Source organism: Phyllostomus discolor, chromosome 7 (assembly GCF_004126475.2).
Source record: "Phyllostomus discolor isolate MPI-MPIP mPhyDis1 chromosome 7, mPhyDis1.pri.v3, whole genome shotgun sequence".
In the NCBI taxonomy this organism is placed as follows: Eukaryota; Metazoa; Chordata; class Mammalia; order Chiroptera; family Phyllostomidae; genus Phyllostomus; species Phyllostomus discolor.
Window position 1 is genome coordinate 108,277,625 of NC_040909.2, and position 22,838 is coordinate 108,300,462.

At 41.6% G+C, this 22,838-nt stretch overlaps 1 non-coding gene across 1 annotated transcript; it reads right to left on the reverse strand.

The window, feature by feature from the left end:
* Window positions 1-150: 150 nt before the first annotated feature.
* Window positions 151-232, reverse strand: TRNAS-AGA. The gene has a single exon. It is a non-coding gene; the product is annotated as a tRNA-Ser (tRNA).
* Between the last annotated feature and the right edge of the window lie 22,606 nt (window positions 233-22,838).

Sequence of the window (22,838 nt, forward strand, 5' to 3'; positions counted from 1 at the left end):
TTCTCCTTGTCTTGGCGCGTTGGAGTCCTTGAAGTACACCAGCCGTTCATAAAGTCCTTAAATTATCTGCGGAAAGTCGAGGAGAACCCTCTAGCACGAAAATAAGCATTGAAAATAAGTATTTTTTTTTTTAGCAAAACCTCGGTTTCCCGTAGTCGGCAGGATTCGAACCTGCGCGGGGAGACCCCAATGGATTTCTAGTCCATCGCCTTAACCACTCGGCCACGACTACTGTTGATGTTAATTTCAGCAGTGAAATCTATATGGAATCTGTGCACAAGTGGCTGCTGCAGTAAGGTTGGGATCGGGTGAAAACATTGCAAAGCTATTCTGGGAGATAAGAGGAGATTATTTTAATGTCATGGCTCTAATAATTTTAGCTTTTTGGAAGAACTCTTAGAGCATATCCCCTCCAACTTTTTCCCCCCATCAGAGACACAGTTCTAGTCAATCTCTATAAAGTTAGAGCCAGACAACAGGAGAGAGGGAGAAGAGCCCTCTGTCCACCTTGCAGAATGTTCGTGCCATTTCCTGGAAGGAACCTGGAATCTCTCCTCTCACCAAAGCAGCCTGGGGTGGTTTCCAGGGCAACGCGATGCCTCGCAATGCACGCCCTCAGCCGACGAGCCTCTGGGCTTCCTTTCGTTGCTCCCAGCTTCATCCCCCAATCTTGTTCTTAGACAAACAGCTTCCAGAACTCTTTCTTCGTCCACTACGCACTAAAAAGCTATTACGTACCAATTTAAATTCATTATGCCGGGTAAGACTGTCCCACCCTACCATAAAAGATGACTTTGAAAAGTGTGATGCTTGATACAAATGTAAGGTATTGTCATTTAATGGTATTCCTATAAATACTATGCACGGTGTAAACTGCACTTTGAGTCTTTCTAAAGGGGGGTAGTGAAGAGATTGTCACCCTTGGAAAATGGAGATAGCTTGATCCAGATGATTTAGTAGCTTCACTGAAATAAATGTCCAAGAAAAGCAACCTGCAGTGGTGTGCTGGAGCAAATGGTGCCTGCTCACTAGCGCCCATCTTTAAATTTTTACCAGTTTTGGGCTCCAGTTGTTAGATGCAATCATTAAAAAAATTAAATTATATAAACTTATAATTAACTAGGCTAAAACAAAAAATAATACTCAAAATCACCATGGTCTAGTTATTTCACTACATTTACTGTAATTTATGCTGTTGAGGTTTTTTACATCTATTGTACCTGAAATACTGTACAATGACTTGCTATTGTGAATCTCTTAACTTCCCATTTAGTGATGTATTTAGGTAACTTGAAATCAGCCTTCATTGATGTACTTACACCAGGAAAATTGCAATTGCTACAAAATATGGTTCCCTGCCCCCTGCCCCCACTCCAAGAGCTGATTGTGAAATATTGACCTGCACACCACTAATGTTACCATCAGACCACCTTGAATATTCTCAGCAAGGCAAAACTCTCCTCACCTGCAGGGCTGCTCTGGTTATTCTTCCTGCAGCTTTGTTTTAGCGACCAGCATTCTGGCATATTGTATGATTTCCCACTCAATTTTTCTAAGTTTTTTTTTTTCCAAGTTGCCTTGTAGGGTGATTGTATTTGTCCTTCAGCTGAAAACATGAATAAGCCACTTGATATTGAAGTTGCCCTTGCAACATGGTTCCAGGGGGCATAATGCATAGTTGCCATCCTGTTTAACAGGCTTAAGTTAATGATTTGATTTTTCATAGAAAAGATGAAATCTGAGGTGGTATATGTCAGTGTAATTGACATATACCTCTGTATTTTTGATGGCTTCTGGTCAAGATGGTGGAGAAGGTAAATGAGTTACTCACATCCTCCCTTGACAACATCAAAGTTACCCGTAAACTATGGAACAACCACCACTGACAACTGCCGGAAGTCTAGTTGAACAGAATTCCTATAATTAAGGATGGATAGAAAAGCTGTGTTGAGACTGGGAGGAGGGTGGAGTTGTGAAATGAGCAGGTCCCACACCCACGTGTGGTGGTTGAAAATTGGAAGGACCATCTCATCTGTGGGCATTCCCCCCGAGGAGCTAGGGGTTTCAGCCCCACCTGAGGCTCTCCAGCCCAGGGTTCAGTACTGGGTAGGCATAACTTCTGTGAAAAACAGTGGAGATTACAGCTGAGTGAGATAGAGGGCTTCTGGAGTTCCAGAAATTCTTAAAGGGCCTGTGAATGGACGTACTTGCTGACAGACTCACTTGCTCTGAGTTCCATTGCTCGGGCAGCAGCTTGAAAAGCATCAGGGACACATGGGGAGGAACTGAATTTTCTGGCTCCATGGTGAGGGCTGGAGGGGCAGCTTTCTCCCACACTGAAGTGCTGGCAGAAGCCATTGTCCCTTTGCTGAGCTCTCCCCTATAGGCACAGGTAGGGGCCATATCTGAGTCTCCATCAACCTGAGTACCACTGTTTATGCCACCCTGGTGGTTCCCTGAGACCTCACCTCAACCATCTTTCAGGCCCACCCAAGCTGCTTTCAGTGGGTATTCCATATATATAGACTTTCTTTGCCCATGCTGTGGACTTTCCTAAAATTTCTCAAAGGTTCACAAACACCAAACAATCAGCATCTGGCCTCAGTGTTCTCCATACCTCTTGCTAAATGGTCCCAAGCCAGCCACTAGTGGCAGCCAGCCTTGTTTTGCAAGTTGGCCTCTCCCAGGCACTTCCAAGCCCAGCCCAAGTGGCAACCATCTGCATATCACTTTTTATCTCTTGCTGGTGGCCCCAGGCAGGGCACGGGCAGCAGCTAATCTTGGCCTGCACTTCCTGGGAGGCTCTGGAGCCAGTACACCCAGTGTAAAGCTTCACACCACACCATACCACAGCACCTCCCAGCCACTACCATGAGCAACACACTCAAAGGGCAGACTTGGTGTGCACCAGAGCTCCACATAAGTGAGTTCTGCCCCATGGGTTTAGCCAAGGCACAGCAGCTCCACTGCTGTAGTTGTGGCTGGTCCTTGCAATCAGTTGACCTGAGGGTCAATCCCTCCCATTTGATATGCCTACAGCAATTAAGGCTCAACTACAACAGGAAGGTGCACATAACCTGGAAGGCTATGCCGCTGGGCTCCACAAGACATCAGCTACATAAGGCCACTCTACCCAAACTGGGAGATTTAGCAGCTCTAGTTAATACATAGAAATAAACACAGGGAGTCATCCAAAAATAAGGAGGTAAAAAAAAATATGTCCCAAATGAAAGAGCAGGTTAAAACTCCAGAGAAAGAACTGAAAAAAATGGAGACAAGCAATCTGCCAGATGCAGTGTTTAAAACACTGGTTGTGAGGATGCTCAGTGAACCTAGGGGAAGAATAGATTAACTCAGTGAGAACTAAGATATAGGAAAGATAAAAATGGAGATATAAAAACAGAAAAAAGAACCAGTCAGAATGAGGAATACAATAACTGAAATGAAGCATACACTAGAGGGAATCAGTAGATGAAGCAGAGGATCATAGAAAAAATTGGGAAGATAAGGTAGGGGGAAATAACCAATCAGAACAGCAAAAAGAAAAAAATCCAAAAAAAATGAGGGTAGTTTAAGTGGTCTCTGGCACAACTTCAAGCACACCAACACTGCATCATGGGGGTGCCAGAAGGAGGAGAGAGGAATTGAAAATCTATTTGAAAAAATAATGACAGAGAACTTTCTTAACTTGGTGAAATAGACACACAAGAAATCACAGAGTCCCAAACAAGATGAACCTAAGGAGACCCACAGCAAGATGCATCATAATTTAAATGCAAAATTTTAAAGAAAAAGATAAAAGCAGCAAGAGAAAAAGTTACCTGTAAGGGAGCTTCCATAAGACTCTCAGCTGACATTTCTACAGAAACTTTTCAGTCCAGAAGGGGCTGGTGCAAAATATACAAAGTGATGAAAAGTGAGGACCTATAACCCAAACTATTCTACCCAGCAAAGCCATTATTTAGAATTGAAGGACAGATAAAGTGCTCCCCAGACAAAAAGAAGCTATAGGAGTCCATTACTATCAAATCAGTATAATAAAAAAATGTTAAAAGGACTTTTTTCAGAAGAAGAAGAAAAAAAGATAAAAATATGAATAATAAAATGTCAATAAATACATATCTATCAATAATTACTGTTTTAAAGATTTTGTTTATTTTTAGAGAGAGGGGAAGGGAAGGAGAAAGAGAGGAAGAGAAACATCAATGTGTGGTTGCCTCTCATGTGCCCCCCACTGGGGACTTGGCTAACCCTGGCATGTGCCCCAACTGGGAAGTGAACCAGGAACCCTTTAATTCAAAGGTCAGCACTTGATCCACTGAGTCACACCAGCCAGGGCAACAATTACTTTAAATACAAAGGATTAAATGGTTCCAAAAGATATAAGGTGATTGAATGAATAAGAAAACAAGACCCATAAATATGCTGTCTACAGTAGACTCACTTGAGGTGGAAAGAAGTTGGGTAAATAATAAAAAATAAAGGGATTAAAAGATAATTCATGAAAATAGAAACAAAGAAACAAAAAAGCTGGGGTAGCAACACTTATACCAGACAAAATTTTCAAACAATGGCTATAACAGGAAACAAAGAAGGACCCAACAATTTCACTTCTGGGTGTTTATTCAAAAAAACCCAAAACACTAATTTTAAAAGACATGCATTTATATATTCATTGCAGCATTGTTTATAATAGCTAAGATATAGAAGCAACTTAATAGACAAATGGTACATATATGTTATGGAATATCACTTGGTCATAAAAAAGAATGAAATATTACGTCTTTTGACAACATATATGGACCTAGAGGGTATTACACTGAGTGAAATAAGTCAGGGAGAGAAACAAATACCATATTATTTCACTTATATGTGGAATTTAAAAAACAAAAGAAAAGGACAAAGAAAACAAACCAACTCATAAGTTTTGGTAGTTGCCAGAGAGGTGGGGGTATTGGGAGGCTGCATAAAAAGGTGAAGGGATTAAGAAGCACAAATTGGTAGTTACAAAATATTCATGAGGATGTAAAATACAGCATAGGGAATACATCAATAATATTGTGATAACTGTGTAGGGAGCCAGCTGGGCACTAGATATATCAGGGTGATCACTTTGTAAGTTATATAATGTTTAATTGTTGGATTGTACGCCTGAATCAAATATAATATAATATGTCAGCTGTAATTGAAAAATAAAATAATTATTAAAAAAGGAAAGATCTTCCTTTGTAACGTTTGACTCCTCAGAAGCCTAGCTGTCCTTTCACGTCTGCAGGGGATTTATTCAGGACTCCCACAGACACCAAAATCCATGGATGTTCAAGTTCCCAAATATGAAATGCTGGTCAATGCACACAGTTGGCCTGCTGCACCCGCAGACTCCCAGATCTTGATGGGAAACCGTTCAGGTGTTTATTGAAAAAAAAAAACAAAACAAAACCAATTATGTGGACCTGTTTGGTTCAAACCTATGTGGATCAAGGGTCAACTCTAGTTGAAAGAATCTATTAGCACGTAGAAGGTTAGCATGCAGGACTGTGAAGTGATAACAGAGGAAGTGTTTCTAGTTGTGTGTGTTGTTTGTGTGAATCTAACAATTGCAGCTTGTGTCCTTCTTCTTCCACTCCCACCTTCCCATGTTAATGCATCACCTAGAAGTTGGCGTTTTCAGAATGTTGTTTATTGCTCATCCAGCTCTCCACTGAGCCTCCTGACTTCAGTCGTGTTGTGTTTCTACTGTGCCTTAGAGAGAGAGAAGTCTGTTTACAAGGAGAAACGCCACATATCGCATATGCATGTGACTGTGATAAACTGTAAAATGATAGTGCACCGTTCAAAATCTCCAATGTCAGGAATTGTACCTGGTGTGTTTCAGTGGACTCTATAAACAATGGAAGTGAGTGTACATGATTGATTATATATAATCACATGTAATCCATATAAAGCTATATATGTTATATGTAGCTTTAGAATGCTCTGCATTCATAAAAATCATATTAGAAGATAATAGAAAAAAAACAGTAGTTCCATCTTATCTGTGAGGATATATTCAAGATCCCCAGTGGGTGTCTGAAACCACAGATAGCACAGAACCTTATATATACTGTGTTTTCTCTTATGCATCCATACCTATATGTAGTTTAATTTATAAATTAGGCACAACAAGATTTAACAGAACCAACTAATAATAAATTAGTTATAATAATTCTAATGATATACTGTGATAAAAGTTAGCTGAATGTAGTTCTCTTTCTGAAAACATCTCATTGTACTGTGCTCACCCTTCTTTTCGTGGTGATGTGAGATGGTACAATACCCTATTAAGAACTTTACCTTTTCTTTTAAAGGAAGCACTTTACGGCTCCTCTTCGGCATATCAGAATTGCCAGCATCACTACTCTTGTGCCTTATTAAGTAAAACAAAAGTCACTTGAACGCAAGCACTGTGATACCTCATCCGTCATCTGCTGGCTGCTAAGTGGCTAATGGGCGGGTAGGCAAACAGCGTGGACACACGGGACAAAGGGATGATTCACATCCCGGCGGGGAGGGAGCAGACTGGTGCGAGAGTTCATCACACTACTCAGACGGTGTGCAATTTAAACCTTGTGAATCATTTGTTTCTGAAATTTTCCACTTAATGTTTTGGAATCACAGTTGACAACAAGTAACTGAAACCAAGGAAAGTGAAATCATGGATAAGGGGAAAATACTGAATATGTACATATTTTTGGTATTTTCCTTTTGTTTCTCAAAGTGTGGAATCTTATTTATTACCCCTATAATTGTTAATATGTACAGACAATGATGGGAGAACTTTCCCCCTAATTCTTTACCAGTCTTGGAAAGCATGCTGAGTGTCAGATGTTCAAAAGGACTTTAGCCAGGTGTCTTCAGATGATTCAATTACTCGATGTGGTAAAAGAGGCATGGCATGCATTATTACACTCACTTAGTATTCCAAGGAAGTATTTTAGGGTAAAGGTGTCCAAATAAGAAACAAAGCCCTGTTGGCTCTTCCACGTAACTGAAGAATGCTCTGAGCCTGCCTTCCTGCTAGCACCTGAGCGAGTTAGACGGGGCGATACAGCTGGTTCTGTTGTTCCACACAACTTCAGGCCAACCCCTTCAGTTAGAAGGTGTTTTATAATCCTCCTGGCTCTTCACGTAATAAATTGCAAGGCCTCTTTGAATTCCCATGTACTTGGGTTTAATTTTCCCAGCCCTGCTTTTCTCCCCACACATTGCAGACCCTCTATATAAACACCCATGGCTGAGCAGTGACAGTGGTGTGGGGGGGAGGCGTCCTTCCCGAACCGTTGCCAGCCTCCAAGCAGTGGATGCTATGAAAAAAATGGAGTAGCATTGAGGCAGCTCTGGTTCTTCCAAGTGGTCCCCGAGTTAGGCCTCGATGTCATGTAGGTAAATGCAGTCCAGAACACGCAGAATCTTTATTGGAATTTGTACATTCATCTTTCACAGCTGTGGGGAGTTTAGACTAATCACAACTCTCACTGGGATACTATCGTCTTCATAATTTGAAAAAGGATCAGGAGCCTGCAGGCTTGGAACATCTTGAGAAAACTCTGGCCCTGAAATACATCATCACACGTGGGGGACACCACTTGCAGCATCATCGCAGAGCTTAAGAATGCTGAAATCAAGTATTTCTCTGGCATGATTTCAAGCGGCCTGAGAAATCTGAGAACTGTTTTTTTTTTAAAACTGCAAAACAGATTCTTTCCTCTTCCATCAACCCCGTTGCTGTCAATGTGTCCAGTGTTAGGTGCCAGAAATGAGCATAGCCTCTTAATGATAACAATGCCAAGGTTAACATGGCCACCAGGGGCTCTCTCAAGAATCTGCTAGAGTGTATTTTGATCCACAGACACGTTCCAAAGGCGTGCAACTCCTTAGGCTTTCTATCCTCAGTACATTTCTCTTCAGCAGCCTGGATAAAACCTGTCACTTTTTGCCAGACCGCCTCATGCTTTGGGGCCCCTTGGACATGATTTTTCATTGACCCCATGTGTCCATATGGTAGGGCTAGGTTCAAAGTTGGTATTTGGGAAGCAGCCTCTGACAGCAGAGGCCTAGTGAACTGCAGTCGTTTGTTCAAAAGTCCAGTGTTCACAGATGTGCTATAAGGGTGTAATATAATTTCTGACCCACCCAAAAGGATATTTTATCGCCATCCACGTAGCAACGAACAAACAGATCAGCTCGAGGAGGCAGGCGCTAATGTATGTCACTCAAGCCAGTCAACTCTCGGAGGAGTTAGTAATCCAGACTCTTTTTTGAGGCTTTCACATTACAGTGTTTTTTTCAGTTCTACAGTTCTGTGAGTACAGCTCCCTTCTCCCTCCTTTTTGTTTCATATTATCTTACACTTTATGATTTTCAACCTTCAGAAAGTTAAACCTCATTCGAGAAAAAAAGGATCAATTGGGGGATCACAGGGAGGAGTGTAGGAATTTCATCTAGGCATTACAATGAAAGCAGAGTGAGGACCAAATTGGTGGAGGCAGTTGGAAACGTCTCACAGCCCTGGGCTTAGGCTTATTGCCTTTCAGCCTTCCATTTCCCCCAGCCGGCCACATTCCTCTTAGGGAGGGATCCAGGGTTTTAAGCAGACAAGTTTGCTCTATTTCCTTAGTCACATTTTTCACACGTCAGTCAATCTTTATGGCCTGTAGGTTTCTGAAATCCAAAAGCTCTCCACCTACATGGAAAGCTCATGGAAGGATAAAGCCAACAGAGAATTCTTACAACGAACTTCCCAAGGAATATTTGGGGCTGGAAAGGGCTTTAGTGATTGCGTGTAAATATCCTCCATTTTGCAGCCAAAGCAATCATGGCCAGAACAGTGAAACAAATTAGAAATTCTTTGATTATTAGGAAATTGTCATTGCACCCATTTTTTTTACATTGTCTTATTTCATAATCATGCTGGTTATTCTGGATAAGACGAATTGTAGTGGCCCTAGGTTGATAATACAAATTTAATATCAGATTGCCACATTTTGGAATCCTTTCATGCCTGGACTGACATTTCAAGTTTTTAAAAAATGTCTGATTTTCTGTGCCACTCTAGTAAACCCACTGCTCTGTAGCTAGTGACTATGTCCAGACCTTAATTACACAAGAGGATAGGGACTGTAACTGATACATAGTTTTTCTCTGATAGGACCTAGGAAAGGAGGGAGAAATGTATCTTCTGAGAACATCTGTGATGAAACTCTATTATAATGCTGCTTTTGGGGGCCAGGGAACCTCACCGTATTGTAACAGTGAGACTGATTCTCTGACTTGTGAGTTGGAAGCCTAAAGAAATAGTAAGTTTTAAATAACGGCGAGCAGAATGGTCTGTTCAAGTCAAAGAAACTGTTTACTGAAGGATGATGAGTCTCGCTGAGCACACAGGGAGGTCTCAGATCTGGGAGAGGCTGTGGGCATTACAGAGGAGAGCCAAGGAAGACCACGAACCCTGGGAGGGCAGGGCCTGGGCTCACCTCTGCACCCTCAGTGCTGGCATGTGCCTGGTCCGTGAATGGAAGGGCAGATTCCCTTCACAGCAGGAACAGTGTATGTTCTGGCCTTTTGTTTTTTTTATTCTGAAACCAACATCATTAGAGCACATATGGCCAGGTTCTACAAGACATTATCATTTATTGGCGGAACGTCACACTGATGGCTGTGTCAGTGGCTGGTTGCCCTGTGTGGCTGTGCATACTGTGTCTGTAGGATGAACCCACCAGCCCCTGAGCCAGCCCAAGATTTCCTTGTTCTTCCCCATCATGGTTAGATCTGGACTGGTCTGGACAGCCTAAGTCTTGCAGACAGTGAGTAACATGCTATACTGCTGTCTTCCCCGTGGAACCCTGTGATGGACTTCTACTTCACCTTTAGAGTGAACTCGACTTCTGTTCTTGGGCTGAAACTGTGTCCAAACCCCAAACCCTTGTTCTGGGCTGTAGTAGTTTCTGAGGGCTGCCAATAACAAACTGCCAAACTTCATGGCTTAAAATGGCAGAAATTTATTCTTTCAGATCTGGAGGCCAGAATTCTGAAATGAAGATGTAGGCAGGACCACATTCTCTCTGGAAGTTCTGAGGAATGGTCTATTCCTTACCTCTGGTGGCTATTAGCATTCCTTGGCTTATAGCCTCATCACCCCAATCTCTGCCCCCATCTTCCACCTTGCCTTCTCCTTTGTGGATTTTCTCTGTGTGTTTATTTTATAAGGATGCAATTTATGATTGTTTTTAGGGCTCACCCAGATTATCCAGGATAAGCTTCTCTATTTAAGATCCTTAACTTAATCACACCTGCAAAGGCCCTTTTCCCAAATAATGTAACATTCCAGGGATTTGACATGGATATATTTTTTGGGGGGTCATTTTTTAGCTTATCACAAGGGCCCTGACCAACTCCTGGCCCATGCTGACCCTTCTCCCTGTGACATTGCCCCCTTGTCTCTCTTGGTTCTGGCCAAGGATATGTTTCAACATGAATGAGTGTCTGGAATCAGATCAGTTACCCACTTCACTATGAGTATATCCCTAGTTCACACATTTTCACTGCCTTTCCAAGCCTCCAGTTCCAGCCATTTGGGTATAAGTATCAGGCTGGATCAGATCCAAGCTTGCCTTTAAATACTGTGATTTTGCTTGATGGATTCCTTTCCCACAAAGAAGCCCAAGGTTAGGTCAGTTCTCTTAGACTGAGCCATCCCGGAATGATTTCCATCTTTTTGGGCCTGGCGTTGAGGTCTCAGCATGCCTCAGGCAATGATTGTGTCGTTGGGTGTAGCGTTCTCCTGTCTACAATAGAACTTATTGGATACTTACCATATTCTGAGCTCTCTATAACTTATTTTATTTAATGTCATAACTGAAGAACTAGGGACAGAGAAGGACAGTTACTTGTGTAAGAGCACACAGTGTGGGTTTTGAAGTTGGGCCTAAGTACAAAACTCATGTTCATTTTATTGCGCCGTACTGTATTTTACATGTTTTCATGATTTATCTCAAGGTTGTCTTTTCGTCTCTTCATTAAAAAAAACAAAAACAAAAAAACTGAGGTGAGGGTAGGAATTTGCTTTAATTTGATTTTCTCATTTCTTACAAGGATTTGGCAGACGAATTTACTGGTCCAGGCAACTTAATTCTTAAATTCTTGTCTGTGGGGGATCTTTCCAGATCAGGGTCTTTGAGTGCACATAAGTTTATACTACTCTTGCCAGTTCACATTATTCTACAGTTATTGCAATTCCCCACTGTGTGTAGAATCTGTCTGTGCTCTTTTAACATTCTCCAGCAGCCATCCTGCGCTCACAGAGAAGATGAGATGCGAGTGCGAAGGAAAATGCCAAGTTCAATTAACCAGGAGAAGCTGAAAAGTCCATATTCCAAGGAAGAAGTCATGCAATGAATTTACACATTGGCCTCTTGCTGAAATCCAGACCAGCATCCACACTCCGAAGTCGTTAGATTAGAATTTCTAGAGCCAACAGATATCTGTCACTTGGCCTTGCTAGCCTTGGTTTTAGTTCTCGCTCTGTTACTGTCTCATGATCTTGGATGAGACATGGATCCTCCTTGTTTTTCAGTCTTCTTATGTTGTGACAAATAAATACTTGCACTTTCTATACTTTCTATGGTATAACAAAGTGAAATACATGTTTGAAAAGGAACTTTTTTTAATTTTAAGGAAACATAATTTAATGAAAGGCTGTATACTAATAGTGGTGAGCACATGGCTTTAGAAATCACATGGGCCTGGGTTTTAATCTCACTTCCTCCATTTACTAGCTGAAGGTGGTGGGGAGGTACTTGAAGGCATTGCTTATCTTCTCTGAGTGTCAGTTTCTTCATCTATTAAAAAATGGGGTTAGTAATACAATAGTTACCTGGCAGGAATATTGTGAGGGCTGCATGCCCATGTTGGAGGCAAAGCAATTTTGGAGGCAGAGCTACTGGGAGACCCAGGTTGGCTTCTAACAGTGACCCTAAGAGGAAAAGACCACCCTTGCTGCCTTTCACATCTCTGGGCTTGCCTAATGGTTTCTCTCCAAAGCCCGGACACTGCTTTGTAACAGACAGATTACTGGACCAAGCAGATGAGGAGTTAGTTTCATTACTTCCAAACAAACCCACATATCAAAGACCCCTTTGCTTGAGCCCTGGGGAGGGGTGCCAGATGGAAGTTAAGCCTCCTAATAGTGAGGAAGTAGGCAGGTAAGTCAAAGGGGCTTCTGTGGGTTCCCACTCGAGGGCAGAGATAACAGGTGAATGATGTTTGAATGTAGATCAAGCCAGAGAAAACATATATTTTTTGCACAAAAACCTTTTTTTGTTAAATCCTGCCACCACCCCAGTTCATACTCTGGTCCTTTACAGATACCTGCAAATACCCTCTAACTGGTTTCCTTGCCCCTAGACACTTTCCCTCTAATCAGACGTCTATACCTGTGCTCCTGGCACCCTTCTTACTGCTGTGGCTTCCACACCTTTCATCCATGAATCACAATAAGGAATATATTTTAGATTATGGGACAGTATACACATATATCTCTCTGCTTGCTATCTACCTATCCACCTATCTACATATCTATTTACCTGTGTGTTATCTACCTAAAATGAGACAAAAGTTTTATAAAATTGTAGTTTAATCTATTTGAGATGCATTTTGATATTTTCTACTTTATTCTATTCTATCCTTTTATTTGAAAAAAATGCTAATCAAGTTAGGGAAACACAGCTTGCCTCCTTGAGCAACAACAGCAAAAGTTACAACTAAACTACAAACCAACTCTCACCTAGAACTGTCAGAAAATCAAGTTGTATGGAAGTCTGACAACAACAGAATTAAAGAAGTCACATTCATCCAGATGGGTAGGAGGGGTGGAGATGTGTGGATATGTGGAATAGGTGGTCCCACAGCCATGTGTGGTGGATAAAAGTTGGGAGGGATACCTCAGGAGTGAGAGATCCCAATCCCACACCAGACCAACCAGCCCAGGTTCCAGTGCCAGGAAGATCAGTCCCCATAACTTCCGGCTGTAAAAACTAGTGGGGGTTGGGGTGGCGGAAGAAACTGTGGAATTCTCAGGTTTCTCCTCTTAAATGGCCTGCAGTGGACTTAGGACTTATGCAGACTCACTTCCTCTGAGCTCCAGCACTGGGGCAGCAGCTGGAAGGACACCAGTGGCATTCGGGATAAACTGAAGTGTCTGGCATCAGGGTGAGTGCCAGAGGAAAGCTTCCTGCTGGACAAAACTTCAAGGCCAGGCAGCAGCCATTGTCCCCTTTCTGAGTCATTCCCCACACAGACCTATGGAGCAGGGACACCATATCTGAGACTCCATCAGCCTGGTTCACACAGGCTGCCTTGCCCTGGTAATTACCTAAGACTCTGCCCCATCCAGCTTATCTGTGGGCTTTTCTACAATAGGCCATGGTACTAAGACAGGGAGTCAAAGCAGCTCTACCTAATACTTAGGAACAAATACAGAGAGGCTGCCAAAATGAGAAGACAAATAAATGGTGGCCCAAATGAAAGAACAGAACAGGACTTCAGAAAAAGAACTAAACAAAATGGAGATAAGCAATCTATCAGATGCAGAGTTCAAAACACTGGTTATTAGGATGCTCAAGGAACTTACTAGGCACTTAAACAGCAAAAAAAAATACAGGCAGAAATGAAGGTTACACTAAGTGAAATAAAGGAAAATTTACAGGGAATCAACAGTGGAGTGGATGAAGCTGAGAATCATATCAATGATTTGAAACATAAGGAAGAAAAAGCATTCAATTAGAGCAGCAAGAAGGAAAAAGAACCCGCCCCAAACAACGATTGGCAAGGAGCCTCTAGGACAACTTCCAATGTACCAACATTTGAATCATAGGGATGCCAGAAGGAGAAAAGAAAGAGCCCAAAATTTTTCCAAAATTATTTGGAGAAATAATAAAAGAAAACTTCCCTAATTGGTGAAGGAAACAGACATACAAGTTCAGGAAGCACAGAGTCCCAAATAAAATGGACACAAGAGGACCACACCAAAACACATCATAATTAAAATGCCACAGGTAAAAGATAAAGAGAGAATCTTAAAAGTAGCGGGAGGAAAGCAGATAGTTAGTGCAAAGGAGCTCCTATATGACTGTCAGCTGGTTTCTCAAAAGAAACTTTGCAGGCTAGAAGGGATTGGCAAGAAGTATTCAAAGTGATGAAAAGCAGGGACCTACAACCTAGATTACTCTATCCAGCAAAGCTATCATTTGGAATCAAAGGGCAGATAAAATGCTTCCCAGACAAGATAAAGCTAAAGGAGTTCGTCATCACCAAGCCATTATTACATAAAATGTTAGAGAAACTTACTTAAGAAGAGGAAGAAGATCAAAACTATGAACATTAAAATGGCAATAAATTTACAACCATGAACAATTGAATCTAAGTAAGAAACTAAGCAAACAAGCAGAACAGAAGCATAAATATGGAGATCATTTGGAGGGTTATCAGTTGGGAAGGGAAAGGGGGAGAACTGGGGAAAAGGTGCAGGGGTTAAGTAATATAAATTGGTAGGTACAAAATAGACAGGGAGATGCTAAGGACAGTATAGGAAATAGAGTAGCCAAGTAACTTGTACTCGCGATCAATGGACAGGAATTGGGTGAGGGAGTGGGGGATTGCCAGAGGAAATGGGGGTTACCAAGTAGAGGGGGGAAAAAGGGGGAAAAATTGGGACAACTGTAATAGCGTAATCAATCAAATATATTAAAAATATATAAAATGTAAAACATATTTTATATATAAAGTATAAGATGTGTAAAATTAAAATATATAAAAAATAAAAATATATTTTAAAAAAAGAAAAAGTCCTAGTGAAAACCTACTTAAATAGATTCCAGGAGAAGGAGAAGGGGGAAAGGAGAGCGAAGAGGAGGAGCAGGGATACACAGTTTGAAATACTCTGTTCTTAGAACATTGCTCTGATTATGTTCTTAGTTTCTTTCTAAATCTCTGATGGTCTACACTGTTTTCCACATGAAGTCTAAATTCCTTAGCCTGGGAGGCTCCTAGTTCCCCCTCAGATCCATTTCCCATTGCCCCTGGCAGGATGTAGCAAACTGAAGTGGGAATTTTGGGGTCTGATGGGCCAGAACTGAAGGCTGGTCTGTGGCACTTAACAGTGCTGTGGCCTTGGACAAGCCAACTTAATTGTTTACAGACCTGTACCCGCACCTGTAAAAGACAATAATGGTGTCCACCTCACTAGGCTGTCCTGAGAGTCAGATGAGAGCACACACAGTAAGCACTTAGTAGACATTAGCAGTGAGGTGGTTCTGCCCAGTACGGACTCTGGTTTCCAATATATTCCAGTATTGGTTCTTTTCCAGAGAATCTGGTGCCCTCCTGTATCTATACATTTGCTCATTCCATTACTCCATTCTTGATCCTGCTGACTTTTTGGAGAAATCTTGTTTATCTTTTGTGGCAGTCAAAATGCCACCACTACTTTAGTCTTTCCTGACCAATCGATTACAAGGTATTCCCTCCCCCCTTGAGTAACTGTAGCCCTATAAACAGGTGGTGGCACTTATGGTTATTGTCTGTCATAGTTATCCCTAATGTCCCAAATAAGAATGGGAGATCCACGAGGATGGGGAATGTATTCACTCCATGTCTACTCTCCCAGTGTGCATTCCTCAAACTACCGAGTGCAAATAATGTTGAATGATTAAGTATATAAAATTACCACTTGCTATAGGAAGCTGGGATGAGTATGGCTCAAAGTTTTCCAGTTAAAATAGAATGTCTGATACTGTGTCTAACAGAGTATCATATATTTTTAATTTCATCAGAAATAAAATAAAAATAATCCTTGGTTGGTCTGAACTTTTCATATATACACAAACTGCTCATGTGCATAACCAGCTGGTTTTACATCAATATCAATGCTGTTGGTGACGGCACTGTTGTTTCCAGAACTACCTTGGGAGTAGGTGCGTATGTGTTTGTGTGTTTGTGCATGCACACTATGATGGGGGAAACGAGTGAATGACATATTTCTAGAATGAAACCAGGCTTAAGCATGGTGGGTAAACGCACAGGCTCTGGATTTAAACCTCTTGAATTTAAAGATATTATTTATTTACTGGTTGTGCTATTAAATTTCTCTTTGCCTCCATTTCCTCATATGTGAAAATAAGGGAAATAATAGTACCTACGTTATTAGGAACATGATGAAGACTAAAGAGTTAATACAGGTGTAACACTAGTATCTGGTAAGCATCTATCAGTGGAACACCATCCATACCATATGTCCTAGCAGTTCCACTTCTAGTACATACCCAATAGATAAGAGCACCTTTAGTTACCAGAAGACATGGATGAGAAAGTTTATGGTGGTAGAATTTATATTAGACTCAAACTAGAAGCTACCCAAATGCCCATCAACAGTAGAATGTATGCAGATTAAAAAAAAGAATAATTTCATTTAAATTGGAGTTGGGAGGGCCTGTAGGAGGGGCTCTAACACACCGTCACTAATCACCAATTATCCCAAACAAGAACAGATGTACTTTCCATTTCCAACAGGTAAATGTTATTCTATTCTGGTAGATGTTATTCTATTCTATTACTCCACCAGGGAGGAGGAGGATCTTTTTTCTTTGCCTGGCAACCATTCAACCAATGAAAGACTGTTAGAACTCAGCCAATGAAGTCACTATAGTTTGAAATCCCAGCTTCCTCCAATGGACTCTTCATTTGCAACAACCTCTCTGAACTTCCCCTTTCCTTTATAAAAAAAAAAATTCTTTCCTTTGTTCTCTGGTCTTGTTTGTGGTTTGTCATTAGACTTCCATAATTGCAATTCTTTGTTGTTCCCTAGTAAATACATTTTGCTACAGAAGTAAATATCTGGCTCTCTTATTTGTTTAAGGTGAAAGAATGGTTAAGTTGCCATAAATTTACACAATAGAATATTTTACCGAAACAAAATGAATGAATTATGTACATGCAACAACATGGATGAATCTCACAGACACAATGTAGAGTGAAAGAAGCCAGATACAAACAGTAAATACTGTACAGTTCCACCATATACAGTTCAAAAACAGGCAAAACCAGAAAACAGAATAATATCTACCTAGTTAGGGAGAATGACTAGCCTCTAGCATGAGAAATGTTTCTGATATCCTGGAAATGTGTATCTTTTTGTGGGTGTGTTCAGTTTGTAAACATTCACCAAACTGCATACTTGTGATTTGTGAACTTTTCTCTATGTAAATTATTTTTTTTCTTTTTTTCCTTTTTTTTAATTTTAATCATTGTTCAAGTACATTTTTCTCCCCCCTACTCCCATTCCAGCCCACCCACCCAACCCACCCAACCCTCCCCCAATTATTTTTAAAACGTTTTAAAAAAGTACATGATGAACAAAAAGTTTCAAATGAAAGTTAGTTATTATTATCGTCATTAGCCTGAAAGACCAGATTTTGAATCCTGCCTCTGTGTCACTCAGACTAGGATGCCTCTTAAACTCTCCACATCTAGGATGATAAACAGAGATAATGATACTTGCATTGAAGATAACTGGTGAGGTGAGATTTTTAAAATGGTGTCAGCCTATTTACCATCTAGCAGATAGCTTTGGAGCAGATTTTCATTACAATAGGAAAAATCACTTGAGTGCATTTGGGAGTTGTAAAAATGTAAGGCCAATAGACACCCTTCACTTTTGGGGTAATATTATTAAAAGACTTGTTTATGGTTTGACAATGGAAGCCCTCTCACCATAGCTTTTGGTAGAAATGGTCATGAGTAGGAACTGGTAATTTTGCCATGGGGCCAAGGAGCCTACTGGGGGGAGAGAGATCAAGTCCTTGCCCCTGCTCTTTTGAGGGTTAATATTATTAGACACTGATGGACTGAGATAGACTAGACTGAGATTTGTTGGGAAGAAAGATCACCAAGGGCCCTAGAATGGAATTCACAAGGTCATGTGTGGCCTGGTGATCTAGGTCAAGACCTCATGGCGAAGGGTAGTTTGTTTACAGCAGATGGCTGAGGCAAGACCTTTTTATACCCAGCTAGCCTCAGTTTCATGCTTTGAGATGGTGGCTGAGCAGATGAGTGGGGGCTTACCTGTGACCATGAGAAGCAAGGAATTCTTCATGGCAGGAATAATTAGTCATTGGATTGGGTGGGACCAGTGTTTGGTATGTCCATAGGTAGGCACCAATGCAGTGTTACAGGTGTGCTAATAGAAATTTCTAGTTATTTCTCTCATCTGGCATTTGAAAGTGTGATTGACTTTTTAGAAATGAGAAAGGCTGTAGGATGTTGGACGATGTTGGGATGAAGGAGTAGAAAGAGCCTCATGGAAGGAATTTCAGGTTTTCTGCTGGTAAGGTGTTTGGACCTCAAGCAATTCACTAGAAGAGTAATATAAATCAAACACTATTTGCATTCTAAGCTAGTGAAGCATGCATTTAATTAATAACAATAGCTATCATTTATTGGGCACTTACTATGTGTCTAGCATAGAGACTGATCTTTGTTCACCAAAATTTGTTCTCCCCTTCTTCCTAGGTATGTGACTAGATTAGCTTTCCCAATATCCTTTTAGCTAGTGGTGGCCCCGTGACTAAATTCAGAGCAGAAACATCACATAGCACTTTTGGCTTTAGGCCTTAGGGCAATAGAAGTTTCTCCTCCAATGCTCTCTTCCCCTCTGCTGGTTGAACCCACAGCAATCCAGCTTTGGCCAGGCACATAATAGCAACACCCTAGAAATGACAGCAACATAAAGCAGGCACGTGCAGATAACTGCATGGGGCTTCTTTGCTACACTGGACTTTTGCCCTGGAAGTTATGTGGGGAAAAATACGCTTCTTTGTTCTTGGAGCTTGCATTTCTCACACTTTAATGGGCACAAGAATCTCCTGGAGAGCTTGTTAAAATGCAAATCATGATTAAGTAAGTCTTGAGTGGGTATCTTGAATGGGGCTTGAGATTCTGCATTTCTAACAAGTTTCTTAGTGATGTTAAAGGTGTTGGTTCAGGATCTATACATTAAGTCCCTCCCATTGCCCAAGAATTCCAATTTAATTGAGACATCATACTAAAATAAAAACAAAAGCAAAACAAAACAAAGCCTCCCCACGTGACTCCAGTCTACGGAAGGGTTGAGACCCACTAGATAGAAGGAACTTTTTCCAGTTCCTTCCCTGGTGCCCTTCAGAGGAGTAGACAACTCCTCTTAGCTCTTCTAAACAGCCTTGTCATTCTATCTTTTCATTAGCCACTTACGGATAATGTTTCTGGTTGCCTTTCTGCAACTGCTGGGAGTACTTGGTTTCTGAAGCTTCCTTTCAGCCAGGAACTTCTTTTTTGACAATCTCTTGTTGACATCTTGTTTTGGATGCTGAGCTTTGAGCAAAGTAATTCAAGATGGTGTTGTAGGGAGAAGCTGAACGTTGACTCTTCCCCCAACCTGACTTTGGGGACCACATACTGAGCATTTAAATTTTAAACATTGCAGCAGTAGCAGCCTAACTAGAGGTTTCAGCCCCAAGACAGACAGACAATTGCCATTACTGAGACGGATGATGTAATAATTAAACTCCTATTTTGTACCATCAGTTTCCCTTGAAGGTTCTAAAGCCTTAAGAACATCTGGTGGCAATTCGCAGCTAGCACAACATTATTTTGCATTTATTGAGTGTTGATAATGCACTAGGTGTCGTAGAGACTACAGTCCCCATTCAGAGGTCAAGGGAGAGGGTAAATACGTCCCCAAAGAAAGAAGGTGAGTCTTACCATAGTGGAGAATTTTTCCTAAAAACCTCTTTTGTCTTAGTTGAAACTTGATGATTTTGTAAAAAGCTGTCTGTTTTATGAAACTCCTGCAGTTTACAAAATGTTTTTATGTAGATTACCTAATTTAATCTTCACTTTAGCTTTGCTGTGCTGTGATTTAGTCAGCAGCAAGCAACAGAAAACCTGACTCAAACTGCATTCAACAATCAGGAAAGTCGTAATTGTCTTAACTCTAAACCTGAGGTGCCAGGGTCGCAGGGTTGCTCACCCGCAGGACTGAGTGTGGTGAGGACTCAGGTAGTTCTCGCTTTCCCCTCTGTCATCTAGGGCTTCGGCGGCAGACAAGGCTGTTTTCCCTCAGGGTACTAAGGATTCTGTCAGTAGCAACTGGGGCTACCCATCTCCTCATTCATGTCTAGGTCAAAAGAAGAAAAATCTCTCACCTGGCCATGGAAGAAAAGTCTTTCTCTTCTGATTAGTTGTTTTAGGCAATGTGTCCATTTCATGGGGGTTGGGGTGGGATGGTGACCTAGTGACTGGCTTGGGTTCCTGAACCAATTACTGGCAAGGAGGGCTGGGGTTACTGTGATTGGCACAGACCAATCAGGATTCACTCCTGGAGCTGGGCGTGGAGCTGGATACCCTGGGTCACATGGAGGGGGTGCCTGAAAAGACAAAGTCTATTCTGTTAGGAAATAAGAAGAGGGGAAGGGACTGGATACTGGTGGCCCTCAACAGGGTTTACTTCAAGTATTTGGTTCTAATTTACAGAGAAAAAACTGGGGTTTATGGAAATTGAATGACTGCCCAAAATCTCAGTTAGGTGGTGGTCAAATGGAGACTTCTAAATACAAATCTGTTGTCTACCTTAGCAGAAGAACTGACCCAGGGTAATACTCAGAACAGAGCTTTGTCTGCATTATCTCCCTCTCCTCTTATTCCTCATCCTGATTCCCTAATAATTTAGAAAAAAGCACTCACTAGTGTGGTTATGTCTTCTAGGCTATTAATGGTGATGCTGTTGACTAGGAGTGCCTGAGGTACTCTCCAGGCCCCATCAGTGTCACTCATAGGGAGCCCCGCAGACCTCTACCCAAGCTGGGCCAGTGTTGTGGCTGGACTGGTCCTTGTTCTTATTGTGATCGCAGGATGCACTTCAGCAAAATCATTAGGAAACTCTGAGGATCAAGATGTATTTCTTATGAGACCTGTAGGGTACGTGGCACACCCAAAGGGTGTGCAATGAAGTCAAGGGGTTGGGGGAGAGACAGAGACAGGGAGAGGGAGAGGGGGAGAAAGAGAGAGACAGGGAGCGGGAGAGGGAGAGAGGAGTCATGGGGCTCTGCCTTTGTCAGGGTCCAAGGGCAGTATGTATGTCTAGGCTTTTGCAGGTTCACTCTTTATTGGCTGATTAGAGTGGGAATTAGGAGGTGGGAAGGGAGAAGTGGGGTCACTCAAGAGGTCAGTTATTAGGCTACTCAGGGCTTTCTTTACCCAGTTCCATAAAGAGGGAACTTTATGGGTGGAGTCAACTTCATTTCTTATCTGGTTTTGCTAGTAGCTGCGTGTAGCAACATGTTTATTCAAGATGGGTGTCTTTGGAAATCGATGCCTTGACAATCAAAAACCTTAATGTCAGGCAATCGAACTACGAGCACGAATGAACACACACGTTTCTGTCACGGACCCTAGAACCTTGGGCTCGTTATTTTGTTGCTTTGGGCTTCCATTCTTCGTTCAGGGAGGGCATTAGAACTGTTGCATTTGTTCAGAACTCGAATTTTCATGAATTTTACAAATCTTTCCTCTTCTCCCTCCTGCCCTTAAGCCTCCACTTGTCAGTGGATTCATACCTTTTGGTTAATACACATTGTAAGATGTATATCTTATATAATTACCCTGTGCACAGCTGGGCAACCCCTCTCCCCGCAAATTAAGTTTCATTGAACAATATTTATCCTTAGTACAGAATGAAATGCACTCTTCTAGTATAGTCTACCATTGTTTATTTCATATCTTATTTCAACTTACCCTACCCTCTCTTATTTTTAAAAAATTCTGGAGCAAAATGGACTATATTGATTTTCTGGACCTTCCATGGATTTCAACCCTTAGTGGAGCTTTCAGGGTCAACCTTCAAATGGATATTTTGGGCCTTAGACTCTGCATCCTCCTGGTCCCCTCATCCGTACCTGACACCCAGTAAACTTTCTCAGTCTTAGCACTTCACCACCGTGGGATCCCAGCTTCTGCTTTCCCTCGTGACGATCCATCAGCTGAACTCACTGACGTGTGGCTCACCAGTGTGCTAGCATCGTTATTCAGCCCAACCCGCTCTAGCTCAAGCTGTTATGAAACCCACTGGTTGGATCTGATTGGGTCCTCACAGGGTCTTGGTCACTGCTGGGTCTCTCTGGACTTCTGATACCCATAGGTCATAAACAGAGAAACTATTCTCTTCTAGAAGAGAGGTAAAAGGCTAGACTAGAGCATTAAAGAAAGTGAGTCATTGTTTCCCCCTCAGATTTCTCTACAACCTGATTTTTTTGTTCTTCTGTTTCTACCTTCCTGCCTTCTTCCTCTCATCTATCTTTTCCTCTTTTCAGGGTGAGGTGCTCAAGTCTAAGCCATAGTAATGGTTTGTCCCACTTAAATACTAAACCTCATCACCATGAACATTTGATGTTAGCCCTGGCTGTAGAAATGTAGCTCTACCCAGAATCCCTGCAGAAATGCTAGATTCGTGCAGGTTCACCAGCAACCTCACCCCCAGAAATCTAGTCCAGTCTAGCTATTCATAAGTACATAAATCATTTTAGGGAAGGTGAAAGTTCATCTGGCCCAAATTTCTCCTCTGTTTTTGGTTTACCTTAATTCCATTTTACTATTTTTTTCACCACACCCTCAATCTTCTCTGTCTCCAAAAGAAGCATAACTGCCCCTCCTCAACTTTTATAAACTCTGTTAGAGCCACTTTCTTCAATAACTTGTTCCATATGTTGCATACA